The sequence below is a fragment of the Tenrec ecaudatus genome, chromosome 8, assembly GCF_050624435.1.
Source record: "Tenrec ecaudatus isolate mTenEca1 chromosome 8, mTenEca1.hap1, whole genome shotgun sequence".
Taxonomy (NCBI): domain Eukaryota; kingdom Metazoa; phylum Chordata; class Mammalia; order Afrosoricida; family Tenrecidae; genus Tenrec; species Tenrec ecaudatus.
The window spans coordinates 141,410,429-141,429,508 of NC_134537.1; the positions used below are offsets into that span (position 1 = coordinate 141,410,429).

A 19,080-nucleotide genomic window follows, 5' to 3' on the forward strand; every position below is an offset into this window, starting at 1 on the left:
TAGGATTATGCTTCTTGAATAGAATCACAGCAGTCTATCCATTTGTGCAAAAGCAGTCTTAGAAAGAACGGATAGCGGGAGCCTGTGTTTCCTACCCAAGTGTGAAGGGTACTATTTTCAAATATTATTTCCATTGTATTTAATGTGGCTCAAGACTTTTTTCAGCACCTTTTTAATTTGGCTGTGTGCTTTGGCCAGCTCCTGGTACAAACATTTATTATAGGAATTAATCAGCCATTCTGAATAGCATGATTAAAAGCCTTCTTGGACAGATCACCTTAGTTCCATTTTTTCAAGTATTCTTGTTAGAAATAACTCCATGAGCTGAAATTTGACTTTCCATCTATTTCATCACTGGCTTAGAGACAGTGGGTTTAGGAGATTTATCATTTGATATACCTGATATATATTTATCATCTGTTACCTCTGGCAACAAAAGTCTTCCTAGCTTATTTTTCTTGCCTTAAAAAAATTAAGGTCATGTATTACTGTGTTGTTGTTCCTTAGGAAATGCCTAAGCATATTTGTATCTTCCAGGGAAATCCCTTTTGTTGCCAATTACTTTCTCTGAACACCGGAGAGGCACAGCCTTAGTGTTTTTGTGATTGAAACTTGCTTGGTTGGCATTTTATTTTCTTGCGTAAAAGTGTAGCAGTTAGAGTTGGTGTAAGAGTTCACTGTGTTTGTCAAGGGCTTTCACTTGTTGTTCAGTAGGTTATGTGTGCATTCAAATAAGAATGTTAGAAAATAGAGCAGCTTATGGATTCCGGCTGGCACATGTAATCTTTCTTGTCGATATATGTATTCAACCTTACATCAGAATTTGAGAGTCACAGGCTTAGACAAGCTGTAACCCTTGCTTTTAAGAAGCTTAGAACCTAGTAAGGATGACAGACTAATAAGTAATTATCATGTGATACCATGGTAGAAGTCTGCCTGGAAGGTTTTTGGGTTCACAGAGGGTCTGCATCATGATTAAAACAATACCAACAACAACAAAAACAATAACAACAACAACAAGAAGAAATCTTTTTTGAAGTAATTTCAGATTTACTGAAAAGCTGAAAAAAAATAGTGTAAATAAGTCACACATATTTTATCCTTAAAAGTTCACTTTGTCCTTCTTTATGTACGTGTTATGTATGTATACACATACACATATTCATACTCTTGTTTTTCCAGTTTTAGAAGTAATTACGGACTAACAGTCTTTTCTGTAATCATATTATTCATGTAAAAATCAGGAAGTTAATACTTATGCAATACTTAATCCAATATACAAAGTTAAAGTTTGTAAGAGAAAAAATAATGTATTTTTGGTTCAGTTTTCAACGCAAATCACATGTTCAGAGCCTGAGCCCTTCCTTGGATTTGCCCTCATTGCTAGAGCCACCAGACTCATTTGTCTTCAACCAAGTGCTGCTTATATACCTTTTCTCCTTTGAAAATCTTTGACCATTCTCACAGCTTCAAAGATTAATAGTTTCAAGGTCCTCCTTTTCTGTCTTTTGGTGATTTTTTTCCCACTTACAAAGGCATACTATGTATTTTTTCTAATTTGTTTAGCAACTTTTGTTGTTAAACTTTTTTTTTCAAGTTTTTTACTTTTTTTTACAACTATCACAACTTTTGTGCTTTAACCAATGCTAAGACCTAAGAAGTGATGGATTTTAAAAAATCAGTTAGAAATGGCATTTTTTCTTCAAAATTTCCTTCCTTCTCTCATGAAAAAGATACTGTCATAAACCTCCTCTTGATAATTAGGTAGGAGATCTGAATTTCTTTTATTTAACTGTGGTGTGTGTCTGTGCTTTTTTAAGTTTAGAACTGAGATTCTTAATTTGAGGTCTATCACTCTAAGTCCAAGAGGTCACCAAGCCTCTGAATTATATACAAAATTGTACGACCTTGCATGCATTTCTCGGGAGAAAGTCCATACTTACCATTAAACTTTCAAATTGTGTCTAGCTAAGATTGCTTCTATGGATTATCCTCTTTAGTGTGTTCACTCCTTGAGAAGAAAAGACTGCATCTTGAGGTATTTTCTGTGTTTTATGAAATCCCAGGAGGCAACAAAACAGAAGTAAAACATTTTAACCAAGTAGATATATTGAGAATTCACATTGCACACATTTGATACATGCATGCACACATGCCATTGCATCTACATTATTTGAACTGACTGTAGTTGTATGTGTTGCAGCTTTCAATGTACTGCTGTTTCTCTGTAAGTATCTCTGTATCCTTCCTTCCAGGGAACTAGTGACAATTCAGCCACACCATTTCACTACTGGGCAGTGAAATCTGCCTGCGTACTGGTGGTATTTGTAGACATTGAAACAGAAGTTGGTCCTTGTGTTAAAAATGTTCAGCAAGCCACATGTCATGACTGGCTTCGCAAGAAAAATGGAAAGTGTGAACAGCTGTTGATGCATTGCATTTGCATTTCAGAAATTTCAAGTGACGATAAAACATTAGCAGCTGTGATAGCTCGATTCTTGCAATTGACCGAGGGCCCCAGGGTGTGCTATACATCGATGTCATCAGGCTGTCAGAGGCTGGTGATATAAATGGGGAGAGGGAGAATTCGAGAGAGAAAACAAGTTTGTTTTTCTTTTAGGTTTTTGTATTTGTTGTCCCCCCACACCCCACGCTCCCACACACACCTAGATAGTCCTACTGTAATCCCATCGTCTGTGAAAGATTTAGGAATTTCAGTACTAGATTGATTATCTTTAAATCACATATACCGTTTATACTCGAGTATAAGGCAACCTGAATATCAGCCAAGGCACCTCATTTTACACCAAAAAAATACATTAAAATGTGCTGAAAAACTCAGTTTATAAACCAGTATACACAGTACCTTAAAAAATGTCAAAGGAATTATTTATCTCTCTCATGAATTGCCCATCTTTTTATATCCTAAGTTGTATGCCTTAAAAAAAATCAAAACCAAACTCATTGCCATTGAGTTGATTCCGACCTATAAGGAACCTAGAGGACAGAGTAGAACTGCCCCTGTGGGGCAGAATACAGGAATAGAAAGTTTCATCTCTCCTGTTGACCAGCTGGCTTTGACCTACTAACCTTGTGGTTAGAAACTCAATAAGTGTGCGACCACTTTAATTCTACTTCTGACTGGATTGGATTTCCTCTGACTTCACGTAAGCCCTCCTTTAAGAGCCCAATGCTTAAGGGAGGAATTAAACTTTATTGATGAAATTACTTCATGCCTACTTCTTAAATATATGCTAATAAATTAGGCATTTTGTTTCTTTTTGGATTCCTGAAACAGACTATCACAGAAGATAGCACTGTTTGACTTCTAGGCGCACGGAAGCCAAACACTGAGTACTTTGGAGAGGACGCACATGAAAGTAGTGAATGGGATGGAAGTGTGAAGCGTAGACGTGATAGTCTTGGGTGGGAGAGCGGCAGGAAAGGGTCAGGTTTCAGTGTTTTGGTAGCCCTTATTCTTTATTGTACTGCATCCCTCTCTCCACAGTGAAACTATGTATCAGAAGAAATAGATAGGGTTTGTGTTATACTAATCAAGAATCAATTTAGAAATTGAGGCTGTGTGAATTCTGTAAAGCTGAACTATGTTCCCTAAATTAGCAGATTTTGATCCACTGATCTTAATAAGAAATGTGAATCAATATTTTGTCTGGACTGGTTTTATTTTGGAAAATCCTTGAAAATCTTTTAGTCTAAGACAATGCAATTTTACCTCTGGGCCTAAGATTTAGTGGGATCTATGGGAAGAATGATAGTTTAAATGAGAGTATCTGCTTCATTTGGGTCATATGTATCATTCTTATGTATCTGAAGGTAGGCTAACACTGAAGTTGTTGTTTTTTTTAATGTGGGTTTTTTTTTTGTATGAATTCCTTCCTTGTGTGAGAACCAGTCAGTGGTCGTATTTTCTGCCGCTGCCTAGGAGGCAGGAAAGTCTTGTGATCTGAGTCACTTCACAGGAGTAAAGTTGACATCTGATTAAGTAGGGATGATTTTTCTTGCCTCCTTTAGTTAAGGTTTTTGCCTCTGTTTTGGAAATGGTATTTGGTAGTTTCCCCTGTGACAACCTCTCCTTCCACTCTCCACCACCAGACCCGTTAATCTTATTGAAGACTTTGGATTTTATATGCAGTCTGTGCAGGTAGCCAGATGCCATATGCTGTTAATTTTTGATTCCATGAAGGCCAGATCATACAGCTGGAAATGATTGAAATGAAAAGCGTGTTCTTTTGTTTAACAGGACAAAGCCTATTGTGTACTCTGCTTCTGATGCTTAAAAGATGTCTTTTCTCCTCTTACTGCAGAGTATGGAGGGCTAAAAGTTTTGAACTCTTCACTTTTAGAAATTACTTTTCCAGACAAAAGAGCAAAACAATGTTTGTTTAAATTGTTCTCTGGAACATGACTGATAGTGTTTACAACATTTCTATGACATTTTGATCCAGTGGGGAGTACTTGGAGAGGTATTTAAAGTGCTTTCCACTAAATCAGATGCTTTGTAGTGTTTGAACCTTAAAAAAAAAAGTAAAAAAATGTTGAAGTTCTGAGTTGAGAGAGAGAAAATGGCCAGGATAGTCTTTAAAGACTAAGAATTACTTCTAAGCAACACTGATTTTTTTTCCCTTAAACAACTGAAGACTTACTCCCCCATTTTGTTAAACCAGATGATATATATATATATATATATATATATATATATATATATATATATATATATATATATATATATAATATTCTGCTTCAGAGCTTTATCTGTTTTCCAAAGCTCACACTCTATTAATGAGACATCTTTTAGGAAAAGGTATTGAGGGTTGTGTATGTTCTATTTGTATTGGTTCATTTGCTTTCTTCCTTTTGGATTTTTAAAAAATTCTATAGGAGAAGCTATAGCTTGGTTAAGGTACCAGGGTCATGTTAATAGAACATAGAAGAAATCACCTTATAAGAATATGTATTGAGACAAAGGTTAAATATACATAGAAAAATTTGTAATGGTTAGTTTTTAAAATAATTTTTGTGAAAATAAACACAACAAAACATATACCAGTTTGACAATTTACACATGTGTAGTTCACCACCATTGGTTGCCTTCTTGTTTTTTTAAAAATCATTTTATTGGGTGCTCATACAACTCTTACCATAATCCATATATACATCAACTGTGTAAAGCACATTTGTACATTCATTGCCCTCATCATTCTCAAAACATTTGCTCTCCACTAAAGCCCCTGGCATCAGCTCCTAATTTTTCCCCCTTCCCTCCCTGCTCCCCCCTCCCTCATGAACCCATGATAATTTAAATATTATTATTTTGTCATATATTACACTGTCCGACGTCTCCCTTCAGCCACTTCCCCTCTGTACTCCACCCTTCCGGTATCGCCATTCTCACCACTGGTCCTGAAGGGAATCATCCATCCTGGATTCCCTGTGTTTCCAGTTCCTATCTGTACCAGTGCACATCCTCTGGTCTAGCCAGATCTGTAAGGTAGAATTGGGATCATGATTTTAGGGGGGTGGGGAGAGGAGTATTCAGGAACTAGAGGAAAGGTGTATGTTTCATTGACTCTACTGCACTCTGACTGGCTCATCTCCTCCCCGAGACCCTTCTGTAAGGGGATGTCCAGTTGCCTACAGATGGGTTTTGGGTCCCCACTCCGCACTCTCCCTCATTCACAGTGATATGATTTTTTTTTTGTTCTTCGTAGATTCCATTCTTGTGTAACCATTCTTGTTATCTCTTTCCAAATTTTTCTACCTCATTAAAGTCACTTTCTGCCCTTTAAGCTTCTCATGTAACCTTTTGAGTTGCTATTTTCAATTAGATCCCATATAAATAAGTCTTGAATGATATTATCTGCAAGATTTTTTGGTGTGTGCATGCTCTTTTCAAATTGTGGAAGTTCACCTCTGTTCCTACTTTGCTGAGAGTTTTTTTTTTTTTAATCACAAGTAGGCATCAGATCTTACTCACTGTTTTTTTTTTCTAGATTAATTTACGCTATCAGGTCTCTGAGTCCTTATTCATCTCCCTCCCAAACCTCCTTCGCCCTCCACCCTTTTCTCTATCACTGTTAATCTAGTTGATTAATTTCTACTCAAGTTAGTTAACTTGAACTTTATGATCATTTAATTATTAATCCCCCACATCTGTTTTCAAAATTTTAATAATCAGTTCTGAAGTGTCTGGCTCTAAATTTTCTATTTGGTTCTTTTTACATCTTATTCTTCTTTACTGAAACTGTGAATTTTTTATTGCTTTCTAAAGTGTTTGCTGGAAAATTTTTATAATAGCTGCTATTACATCTCTGTTAGATAATTCTAGCATCTGTTTTATCTCTTGATTGACTTTTCCCATGTGAAGTGAGATTTTACTTGTTTCTTATGTGCTGCTTGAGTTTATATTGTATTCTGAACATTTTGAATAGATTTATTTATGAGATTCTGTCTTGTTAATACTTTTGTTCCAGTGGGCAATTGACCTGGTTATGTTGGGACCGTAACTGCTTTCTTGTCTTCTCTGTTCTGTGAGTTCAATGTCATTTGCATTTTCAGTTTGTTTGTAGCACTATTCTGATCTTTCCCATGCATGTGTTACCCCATAGCAAGTCTGGAACATTAAAATCTTTGATATATTGAATATGGTCATATTTACACCTGTGCTGCTCAGGTATGAGACCAAGAGTTAAATAAGTTGATAAGGTCACTTACCTTGACTGCCTTTTATCTTTGTAATCTCTGAATTTTTTGGTTTTCTAGGACTTTTCTTTCTAATCTTCTAGTTAGAAAGCTAGATTTCATTAACCTACTCTGCTCAGGATTTCCCTAACCACAGTATTCCTTCATTCTGAGCCGAGCAGCAAGAAGACATAGAGAACCAGAGGGGCTGGGATTTGGTTCCGCCCTCTAGAAATCACAGCTTCACTGGCTGGGTTGATAATTTCTTCTTCCTTACAGTTTTGGCTCTGAGGCCTTCCACTAGTGGCCAGTACCACTGTTTCTTGGGTTTACTTATGGATGGTGATGAGAGGAAATCGAAAACAAAACAAAAAGGATGAGGTATTTCCTTACTTTTGTTGAGCTAAATTAGGGGATGCCTTTCCTGCTCCTTGAATCAGAATAAGAAGCTGCTGCTGGCACTTCTTTGCCCACTTTCATGTTTCTATATGTTGAGTTCTGTCTGGGAGATTAGTATAAGGGGTGGGGGGGGGGGGAAAGTAAGCTATCCTCCAGATTGGTGGTATTTCCAATTCTGGACGTCTTCCCAAATGCACCTGCTGTTACTTTATAAAGCCCTCACATCACTAGTCCATGCTTTCTGCCCAGATTTTATAGTTACATTCAGTGGGAAAGAGGTTTTACCTGGGGCTAGCCTCCATTAGTGGAATTTTGCAGAAATTGAACTAAACCGTTCTCTTGTTTATTAACTAAATAATGAGACTTAACAAGAGCTCCCTTGTTACCATAGAGTTAACAACATTTCATGATGGTCAATTAATAAGCATTACACTGATGGAGATAAGTTTTTTGCTTAGAGGTATTGAATTGGAATAGCACTTGGACCCTGCTTCAGAATGGAATTCCAAGGATGCCATGCTAAAATTGACTTTCTCTGCACCATTACAAAACACCCCACTTCTATATACATTATTTTTTTATTAAAAAATAAAATAAAAATGCTAGCTTTGTCAAGACTGTGAAGAGTGTTTTTTGAATGCCAGTACATAAATTTCACTGGAATATGTGCAATGAATATTTATTATTCATTCTAGTCAAGATAACTAAATTAATACAGGCTTTTATTCCATTTTTAATCAGATAAATCATAGTTTTAAAAATGGAGTGTATTAGTACTGTCTATCTTTTCTGGGATTTAGATGCCACTTCTTCATTCTTACTCTTAAACAAAGAAAAAAGTGTAATCATACGGGGGAAGGGTTGGAGAGAATAGTGAGCTTATCCTACTGGTGTGTGCCATGGCTCCTTATTTTGGGTTTTGTTTGGACTGGTCTATATTGGATAGACTCATTGCTGTTTTCAAATTGCCTGAGCTTTTTATATGCTAAGCCTTTTAAGAGTTACTATTGTGCATGGGTTTGGATTTATGGCAGGCCCGATCCCATGGGCCTCTCATAGTGTCCCATGCCAAAGCATACTGTTACCCCGAACCATTGCCTGGCTTTACCCCGTGGGCTTCAGGCACTGAAGTGGGTTGCACAGTGGGGTGGTGGTGGTGGTGGGGGGAAGAGTTACTATTACAAATACCTTAGGTTCGTTGGCATATGCAGAACAAATGTGAATCAAACAAAAAATAATTCTTTCAAGATTTTTATTGATGTGGTAGCGAAATATTATACTGTTTACAATAGAGAGCTAAGTGGGACTTTTGGTATGCTGAGAGGCTGACAACTTTCAGGTCCTAAGCAAAAACTGTCTTGTGTGATAAAAGGATAAAAGATGTGTCATTGAAATGATTATTTATAAATTATTTGAAAGTTTGATTTGCTTTTAGTTCAGAAGCCATTATACCAGTATCATGGCACCACAATAGTAAAAAGTTTAGATGTAAGCAAAGCAAAACAAAACAAAAAATAAACAAGGAAACATTCTGAAGTCTGTTTGGATTTGAATAACAAGATGAAGAGTGCTCAGGTAAGCATGGGGAAAGACAGTGTAGCTGTGAATATAGTTCCTTGTCTCATGATGAAGAAATTAGGAATTAAAAGCATTCAATAAAAAGAAATCAATCCTAGGTAGGTGGCAAGGATTTTTCCTGGTGCTGTACCATGGCTAATATAGTAGCGGCCTCTTGATTAAAGAGAAGGGAGGGGTGCTATGGAGACTCATTTAGTCCTTGCCTTTTCAGAGGGGAGTCCCGATGATATTCACTGTAGGTTGCTTTTTGGGACTGTGCTGTGTCAAGAGATTGCATTGTTTTCTCTCTGTATATATTTCAGCGAGCTTGTTACCTTATTTTATGCATCTGCCCATTTCCAAAAATAAGGTGAGGCACATTCTGGGAAAAGACATAGACTTGTAAACTCTAGATTACAAAATTTTCATTATTATATGATAAAAAGAAGTATCCCTTTTCCCCGTCCGGTTTTACAAAAATAGAGATACTTTATTTAAGCATAATTAAATATAACTGAATTATGGGAGACACATAACCATCTTAACTATAATTATTAAGAAATAGAAGAATACTAACTTTCAATAAAAACACATAAGCTTATTGTTAGAAAGTGTTTTAAATGATCCAGCAACTCCCCCGTTAGGTGTATGCCCAAGAGATCTGATAGTAACCATGGGAACAGTTGGGAACACCAATGTGTTACTGCAACACTGTCCACAGTAACCAAAAAGTAGAAACCGTCTTTCATCAGTGGATAAGCAAAATGTGATATATACATACAAGGGAATACTACTTATTTATGAAGAGAAATGAAGTCCTGATCCATAATCTATCACAGATGAATGTTGACAACCTTATACTCAGTCTATCATGAAAGGACACAGATGATCTAATCTCGCTTACAGCAAATAATTGGAAAAGGGAGTCACATACAGAGAGTTTTTCCAGGGATGGAAAAGGTAGGGGTTGTGGAAGAGGCATTGTTTAGAAAGCAGTGAGTTTTTGTTTATGGTGATGAGAAAGTTGGCAATGATTATGCGTGGTGGGTATATAACATGATTCATGTAACTGATATCACTAAATTGTATACTTGAAAAAAGTTGAATTGGCAAATGTGCTATATCTATGTATCTTTTAAAATAATTAAGGTTAAAAAATGAAATAGTTTTAAAAGTCTCTTAGTAGATGCTGATGGAATTGTAGTATCAAACGGGCAGTCTCATAAGGAAAACAAGTGGAAGCTCTTTGTTTGCTCCAGTCCACAGTGTCAGGCAGTGAATGATAGAGAAATTAGGTGGTATAAAAAGGCAGATGGAAAGAAAAGAGTATGGCACTAGAGCTGTCTTTGCTTCACTCTGGATCCATATTATAATTTTTTTAAAAAAGTGAGCTTTACTGTAAAACTAACAGTTGCATATTATTTTAACTGATCTTACCACCAGGAAATATATTTTTGGTTCCCATAAATTATGGAGCTTTTAATTATTTTTACATATAAAATTAATTTTATTCCATTAAAACAAACTAATCTTACTGTTCATGTAATAAACACAGTGCAGATCCATCATCTATTTCCATTCTTGCCCCTTTCCCCTACTCCGCTTAATCAGAATAAGATTGCTCCTTAAAAGCTTACGGGCATCAATAATTTTTCTAGGAAGATGTTTTCTAGTTCAATGTTCAACCCTGCAGAAAAGTTGTTCAAAGAAAGTGGAAAAATGGAACTAATATTGACCGGGAGCCATAATATAGTTAAGTAGTTAAGAATGTATATGTTGATGATTAAAAGACAAGCAAAATAAGTTATAAAGTAATAGATGTGTATTTTTGTATATGTGCAAATATGTGTGCATACATCTGATTTGAAAGGTTACCTTTACACCTTTAGGGTGTCTTTGGGCTTTCTGTTCACCCGTTAGCCCACAGTGTTTCACATGGTTTTACTATTGTCACTTTATAGTATACTTTAACACCTGATTATTTTAGATCAAAAACAATTTTTTCCTTCAGTTTGAAATGTTTTGGGGTGCATTTTCAGCAACTTAGTCCCATATTTCCAACATTTTCCTAGAAATGTAGTCATATTTCAAAAGAATTTTGTGAGAATTTTTAAGGGAATTATATTTTAAAATATGTTGATAAATTGATATATTTACAATACAGTCACCCCATCCAGAGATAAACGGGGCTTTAAAAGCTTATGGAAAAAAATCCATTATCTCTAAATTTCACTTTCCACAAAATTTTACAAGGCCCTTCTTCATTTTTTTGTTCTTGCTGTTTATCAAGCTTTCTTTGAAAATATTTTTGGTGGTGGTGGTTGAGAATATGCACAGTAAAACATTCACCAGTTCAACTTTTTCTACATGTACAGTTAAGTGAAATGGCTTTATTTGGAGCTGTAAAACCACTCCCAGTGTCGTTTTCTGAGTCGTTCCCTCCCTGATGAACACACACCTCACTTACGTACTCCATTTAGGCTCTTCTACACACACACTGCCCGGTGAGCCTGCCTCTTCAGCTTAGCATGCTCAGAAAGAACAGAAATTTCAAGTCAGAGCCTGTGTAAAATATATCATCTCAGGAAATTAACCAGTTTAATATGACTAATATTAATTTAACCAGGTTAATATGATCATGTTATCAGCAATTATTTGAATCTATTTTTTTTGTTTTTCCAAGGTTTTATTTGTAGGTTCATGGAAAGCTATGTTCTTTTTAAAGCTATATTGAATAACTTTTTTTTTTACATTTTATTAGGAGCTCATACAACTCTTGACACAATCCATACATATACATACATCAATTGTATAAAGCACATCCATACATTCTTTGCCCTAATCATTTTCAAAGCATTTGCTCTCCACTTAAGCCCTTTGTATCAGGTCCTCTTTTATTTTTTCCCCTCCCTCGCCGCAACCCCCTCCCTCAAGAGCCCTTGATAATTTATAGATTGTTAGTTTGTCATATCTTGCCCTATCTGGAGTCTCCCTTCCCCCCCCTTCTCTGCCGTCCCTCTCCCAGGGAGGAGGTCACATGTGGATCCTTGTAATCAGTTCCCCCTTTCCAACCCACTCACCCTCTACTCGCCCAGTATCGCCCCTTACACCCCTGGTCCTGAAGGTATCATCCACCCTGGATTCCCTGTGCCTCCACCTCCCATATGCACCAGTGTACAACCTCTACCCTATCCAGTACTGCAAGGTAGAATTCGGATCATGGTAGTTGGGGGGAGTAAGCATCCAGGATCTGGGGGAAAGCTGTGTTCTTCATCGGTACTACATCACACCCTGACTGACTCATCTCCTCTCCTAAAGCCCTCTGTGAGGGCATCTCCAGTGGCCGACAAATGGGCTTTGGGTCTCCACTCTGCACTTCCCCCTTCATTCACTATGGTGTGTATATATATGGCATGATGCCTTATACCTGATCCCTTCGACACCTCGTGATCGCACAGGCTGGTGTGCTTCTTCCATGTGGGCTTTGTTGCTTCTGAGCTAGATGGCCGCTTGTTCACTTTCAAGCCTTTAAGACCCCAGACACTATCTCTTTTGATAGTCGGGCACCATCAGCTTTCTTCGCCACATTTGCTTATGCACCTGTTTGTCTTTGGCGATCATATCATGGAGGTGTGCAGTCAATGATATGATTTTTTTGTTCTTTGATACCTGATAACTGATCCCTTCGGGACCACTCGATCACACAGGCTGGTGTGTTCTTCCATGTGGGCTTTGTTGCTTCTGAGCTAGATGGCCGCTTGTTTGTCTTCAAGCCTTTAAGACCCCAGACACTATCTCTTTTGATAGCCGGGCATCATCAGCTTTCTTCACCACATTTACTTGTTCACCCGCTTTGGCTTCAGCAGTTGTGTCGGGAGGGTGAGCATCGTAGAGTGCCAATTTAATAAAAGAAAGTATTCATGCATTGAGGGAGTGCTTGACTAGAGGCCCAAGGTCCTTCCACCACCTTAATACTAAACCTATAAATATAGTCACATAGATCTATTCCCCCATCTTCATATATATATATTTGCATGTACATGTCTTTGTCTAGACCTCTATAAATGCCCTTTGACTCCTAGCTCTTTCCTCCATCTTCTTTGACTTTCCTCCTGCCCTACTACCATGCTCCGTCCCCACCTGGGTTACAGCTATACCTCTTCTTTACGTAACCTTACCCTTGATCATTCCCTCCCAGGCCTGCCACTCCCCCCTCACCACCAATTTGGAACCCATGTTGTTCCCTTGTCCCTGGGTTTGTTAACACTACTTCCTTACCGCCCCACCTCCCCTTATCCCAAGTCCCCCCGGAACTGTCAGTCCAGTTGTTTTTCCTCCAGATAGTTCATCCAGCCTATCTTATTTAGACAGACCTGTGGAGACAATACCATGCACGAAAACAAGACAGAGGAAAACAAAGCAACAGTATGCAACCAGATAACAAAACAACAACAACAACCCACTGACAAAGAACAAAACAAAACACATCAAGAAAGAAAAGCTTGTAGTTAGTTCAAAGATCATTTGTTGGCCCTTAGGAGTGTTTTCCAGTCCAGTCTGTTGGGGCACTGCGCCCTGGCCCCAAAGTCCACTTTCAGCATGCCCTGGGGACCTTGCCACTCCATTCCCTTGCTGTTCCGCTGCACTCCCCCAGTGCTTTGCCTCGGTGTGGTGGGATCAGGTCAGGTGCAATTCCCACACTGTGTCTCCGGTGCTGTCCCCTGTATCGTCCTTGGTCACTGAGGGGCATCATTTCTCATAGTGGGGCCAGCCATGTGGTCCTCTCTGTGGACTGGCTGCTCTACTCAGGAACATCATCCTCACGGCCTAGTGGGCCAGGCTGTGCTCCACTCTCTTCTCCTCCCCCTTCATCTGCTCTTGTTTGCTCCCATCAGATATGTCCATCTCCCAGAGCTGCAGAATCAATGTTGTCCTTTGAAACAAATTCTTCTCTGGGAAGGGGCAGGAATCCACTTAATTTTTGGTGCTGGGGCCAGCCTCCCAGACCTCTCCACTGGTTCCCTACTCCCCACCAGGATATTGCATTCACTCCTGGCGGCACTGGGTTGAAGTCTGGTCCCCGTTTCCCTGTGGAGACATAAGCAATACCCTCCCCTCGGGTGGGTTAGTGCCCCATGCTCCCACTCCCCTTTTCTTCCTTATATTCATCCTTTTATTTTCCTTTCCCCACCTTCTCCACCATTGTCTACCATGTGCATCCCTGGTTTTGGTCTGGTCTCTGCCATACTACACAGTCTTCACCCCAAAAATGTTTGTATACAGTAGCTTTTTCCGTTATGCCCCCTTTGTGTCTTTTTTTAAATACTTACCTCAGCGGACTCATGTTGTACTTGTCCTTTTGTGCCTGACTTACTTCGCTTAGCATGATTTCCTCCAGTTCTTCCCATGCCGCTTTTGTGCCTCATATGTTCATCACTGCTTTTTAGTGGTGCGTAGTACTCCATTGTATGTGTATACCACAGTTTTTAATCCAATCATCAGTTGATGGAAATTTGGGTTGTTTCTAGCTCCTTGCAATTGTGAACTGTGCCGCAATGAACATTGGAGCACAGATGTCTGGCCTTGGTTTGTTTCTTGCCTCTTCTGGGTATATGCCCAGTAGGGGGATTGCTGGGTCATATGGTAACTCTGTTTCCATCTGTTTTAGGTATCGCCAGAGTGATTTCCATAGTGGTTGTACATACTTACAGGCCCACCAGCAGTGGATGAGAGTTCCTGTCTCCCCACAGCCCCTCCAACACTTGTTGCTTTCTGATTTTTTGAATTGGGCTACCTTTAAGGGTGTCAGGTGGTACCTCATTGTTGTTTTAGAATCCATTTTTTACTAATTATTTCTGTGATCACTGCTAGTCTCCATAACTGGAGCTTCTCCATCTTTGGGGTTCTCGTTTTTTGTTTGTTTTGTATTTCACTGGAGTGCATCTTTGAATACTTTTTCAGTAAGTTTACATAGATTGGATTATTCTGAAATCACTGTACATCTGAAATGCTGTTTTCTTTTATCCTCTCTCACAAATAGTTTTTCTAAATATTGAATTCTCTGTCAGACTTTTCTTCCTCAGAAAGTATTTTCCTCCATTGACTTTTTGAATTTTTGGCTAATGTCGGATATCTGCCTGAATTTCTTCTTAGCTTGTCTTTCTAAATACTTACATACGTACATGCATACATACATAGTTGTGAATATGTTAGCATGCTTTTATTTTAAAAATGTAATATGTACACTAGTCATTTTTTTAAATTGACCTCAAAGCCTTTAGCTATTGAGGTTAGCAATCATGATTATACTTATTTCTGCCGATGTCTTGGTCAATTAACCTATAAAATCATTAAGTAGTTGCTCTTTAAGTCAATTCTGACTCATGGCAGCCCATGGGTATTAGAGTAGCACTGTGTTCCATAGAATTTCCAATGTTTGTCTGTTTGTTTGTTTTTAAGCACTTTATTGGGACTCATACAGCTCTTCTCACAGTCCATGCATCCATCCATTGTGTAAAGCACTTTTGTACATTTGTTGCCATCTTCATTTTCAAAACATTTTCTTTGTACGTAAGCCCTTGGTATCAGCTCATTTTTTCATGTTGTTTTTTAAAGAGAACCAAGGTACCTTTGGGTAAACTCTAGCTATCAACTTTTCAGTTAGCAGCTAATGTTTTAACTGTGTGTATCACCCAAGGATTCCTAGGGATTTTTGTTATTGGTACATTTTATTATTTATTTATGTTACATTTATGGCAATAATGAAGTGGAGTGATAACAGCTGTTGAATATTATATTTGAGGGACTTTACATAAAAATAAACCTAGTTGACCAGTGATGGGAGTGGCGATACAAGGAGGGAAGGGGGAGGTGGGGGGGAGGGAAGGGGCAGGTGGGGGGGAGGGGGGAACCGATCACAATGATTTACATATAACCCCCTCTCAGGGGGGTGGTCGGAAAAGTGAGTGAAGGGAGACATCAGTCAGTGTGGGACTTGGAAAAATAATTTATGAATTATCAAGGATTTGTGAGGGAGGGAGGCAGGGGGAGGAAAGAAGGGGGAAAAAATGAGCAGCAGATGCCAGAGGCTCAGGTGGAGGGACAATGTTTTGAAGGTGATGATGGCAACAAATTTACAGAGGTGTTTGACACAATGGATATATATATGGATTGTGATAAGAGCTGTATGAGTCCCCAATAAAAAGATTAAAAAATAGCTCTAGCTAAAGTTTCACATAAGTGCATTAGCAAATGTGGTGAAGAACGCTGATGTTGCCTGGCTGTCAAAAGATACAGCATCTGGGATCTTAAAGGCTTGAAGGGTACACATGCGGCCATCTAGCTCAGAAGCAACAAAGCCCCACATGGAAGAAGCACAAGTCTGTTTGATCACAAGGTGCCAAAGGAATCAATTATCAGGCATCAAAGAACAAAGAATCATATCATGGTGTGATCACCTCCCCGATAAAGTTCAGTGAAGACAAATGGGTGCATAAGCAAATGTGGTGAAGAAAGCTGATGGTGCCCGGCTATCAAAAGATATAGCATCTGGAGTCTTAAAGACTTGAAGGTAAACAAATGGCCATCTAGCTTGGAAGCAACAAAGTCCACATGGAAGAAGCACACCAGCCTGTGCGATCACGAGGTGTTGAAGGGAATCAGGTATCAGGCATCAAAGAACAAAAAATCATATCATTGTGAATGAGGGGAAGTTCAAAGTGGGGACCCAAAGCCCATCTGTAGGCAACTGAACATACCCTTACAGAAGGGTCACGGGGAGGAGATGAGCCAGTCCGTGTGCAGTGTAGCAACAATGAAACATACAACTTTCCTCTAGTTCCTAAGTGCTTCCTCCCTACCCACTTCATGATCCCAGTTCTACCTTACAAATCTGGCTAGACCAGAGGATGGACACTGTTACAAATAGGAACTGGAAACACAGGGAATCCAGGACGGATGATCCCTTCAGGACCAGGGGTGAGAGTGGCGATACTGGGAGGGTGGAGAGAGGGTGGGGTAGAGTTTGGGAACTGAGCATAAAGATCTACATGTGACCTCCTCCCTGGGGGATGGACAACAGAGAAGTGGGTGAAGGGAGACGTCGGACAATGTAAGATATGACAAAATAATAATTTATAAATTATCAAGGGTTCATGAGGTAGGGAGGGCTGGTGAGGGAGGGACGATAATGAGGACCTGATGCCAGGGGTTTAAGTGGAGAGCAAATGTTTTGAGAATGATGAGGGCAATGAATTTACAAATGTGCTAAGTGTTATATGAGCCCCCAATAAAATGATTAAAAAATAAAATAAAACTCCATGTTAGTTTTGAAATGCAGCCTCCCACCCCCTAAGGTGATTGTTGTTAATTTCCTTTGGCTTTACTTTGGTTTTTTTTTTTTTTTTGGCTTTACCTTGTTAATCCAATTAATCACACATGAGAAAGATTAGGAAACCAAATATAAGATTTATTATATACATGTGTTAGACCTTCTGGGATTAAGATTTATCAAAAAACAATTTTTGAAGACTTATGTAGTGAGACAGTTGGAAGAAAATTTAATCTATAAGGTTCTTTCTTGTTTTCTTCCTCTTTTTGTAGTTAAATGAAGGGTGTGTAGTAGTATGCTATCAATGGTTTATTATAAGTTAGTGTATTTCTACCAGTTCTGTAGCCGCTGAGATTTTGTTAACATTCATATTCATTTAGATTCAGTTCTATCATTATTGCAATCATTGGTTAAGGAAGCACGATAGTTCCTATTGAAGCATATATATGGGAAATCTATATTTGATACAACTTGTTAGGTTCAAATATTAGATGTCAAATGAGAATTTTTACTTAGCCTATTCATCTTATTCCTTGTAGAGAGGATATGTTTGTATAGGCTTAGGGGAAAAACTAAATGAATTTTTAAAATGTTCTTTTGTATGTAAAGGGCAAAGGACTAGGAAAGAGTAATTTTTTCTATGGAATTATATATATATTTGATTATATATAAAGTATATATGAGGATATGTAAAAAAGTATTGTTTCAAAATAGTAGATGCTTTTATTAAAGCAGTGATCTCCACCTTCCCAATGCTGTGACCCTATAATACAGTTCCTCATGCTGTGGTGACCCCCCAACCATAAAATTATTTTGTTGCTACTTCATAACTGTAATTTTGATACTTTTATGAATTGTAATGTAAATATTTTATATGCAGGATGTATTTTCATTGTTGAAAATTGAACATAATTAAACATAATTAAAGCATAGTGATTAATCACAAAACCATATGTAATTATATATTGTGAAATATTTATGTATTTTCCAATGGTCTTAGGGTGACCCCTGTGAAAGGGTCGTTCAACTCCCAAAGGGGTCGCTACCCACAGGTTGAGAACCGTTGTAACAAGAAAATTAACAAAATGTCAAGCTATTGTTTCTTGACATGCCTTCCACTTGGGTCTATACCCTTCTGAAGGTGGTATTTCCATCTCTTTCTGCCCCCAAAGAATTCTGAACTCTTCTATTTACACCACCTTAAAATGATAGTTTCAATCTCCTTGAAGATCTCCTATCACGTTTCTTTTCAATATTCTTTGAATATGTGGAACAAAATGGTCTGAAAGGGCAAGATCGGGGTTGTAGTATGGATCAAAGGTCTACCAACAATTTTTGGGGGGACAGCCCTTGTTGCCTTTCAAGGATGAGCAGATGTGTGGTTATGATGAAAAATAAAATTCTTCCACACAACTTTCCTTTCCTTTCTCTTACCTGTATGCAGTTTTTAATTCAAAATAAGTAAGCAAGCATGAAAACAAACAAACATCTTGCTAATAAGCCTCTGTGATTATTCTGTACCCTTCAAATATATCACAATTACCCCTTGGAATCTCAGCTTCTCCACCTTGAATTTAATTGGCTCAGCAAAGACCTCTTTGGAATTCACGATTTTGATTTGGACCTTTTTTGGAAGGTACTTTAATGAGACAAGTGTATTTATTGAAAGAATTTATCCGCAGCCATCCACTAATCACAGAGATATGTTTAAACACATTTTATTTAAAATAAATTTGTGCATGTATTAACTGGAAGCCTAGTAGCAATACTTGTTTGACTTAACCTTGTGTACTATGTGGAAGGTTCTTGTGTTGTCTTGTTTTAACCCCCTCAGTAGTGCTGTAGAAGAAAGCCAGGCTTTCTGCTTTTGTAAAGATTACACCAAAGATAATCCTTTGGAGTGCATATAGAGCTGCCATGAGTTAGAATTGGCTCAAGAGCACGTTTTGTTTTTAAAATATAGTGGTGTATAGACAAACCTAAACCGATACAGAAGATTTTGATATGACAAGTAATGTTATATGCTAGCATCTGAAAATATACGAAAATATATTCAGGAATATCTGTCGACAATACACTCAAGCCAATCTAAACTC

The 19,080-nt window shown here is 38.1% G+C and overlaps 1 protein-coding gene and 1 non-coding gene across 2 annotated transcripts in view; both read left to right on the plus strand.

Moving 5' to 3' along the window:
* The window catches only part of EXOC6B (exocyst complex component 6B), a 567,559-nt gene that overhangs the window by 150,089 nt on the left and 398,390 nt on the right, over nucleotides 1–19,080 (plus strand). The window lies entirely within an intron of this gene.
* Nucleotides 8,110–8,243, plus strand: LOC142455846 (small nucleolar RNA SNORA42/SNORA80 family). Its single transcript, XR_012785961.1, has one exon. It is a non-coding gene; the product is annotated as a small nucleolar RNA SNORA42/SNORA80 family (small nucleolar RNA).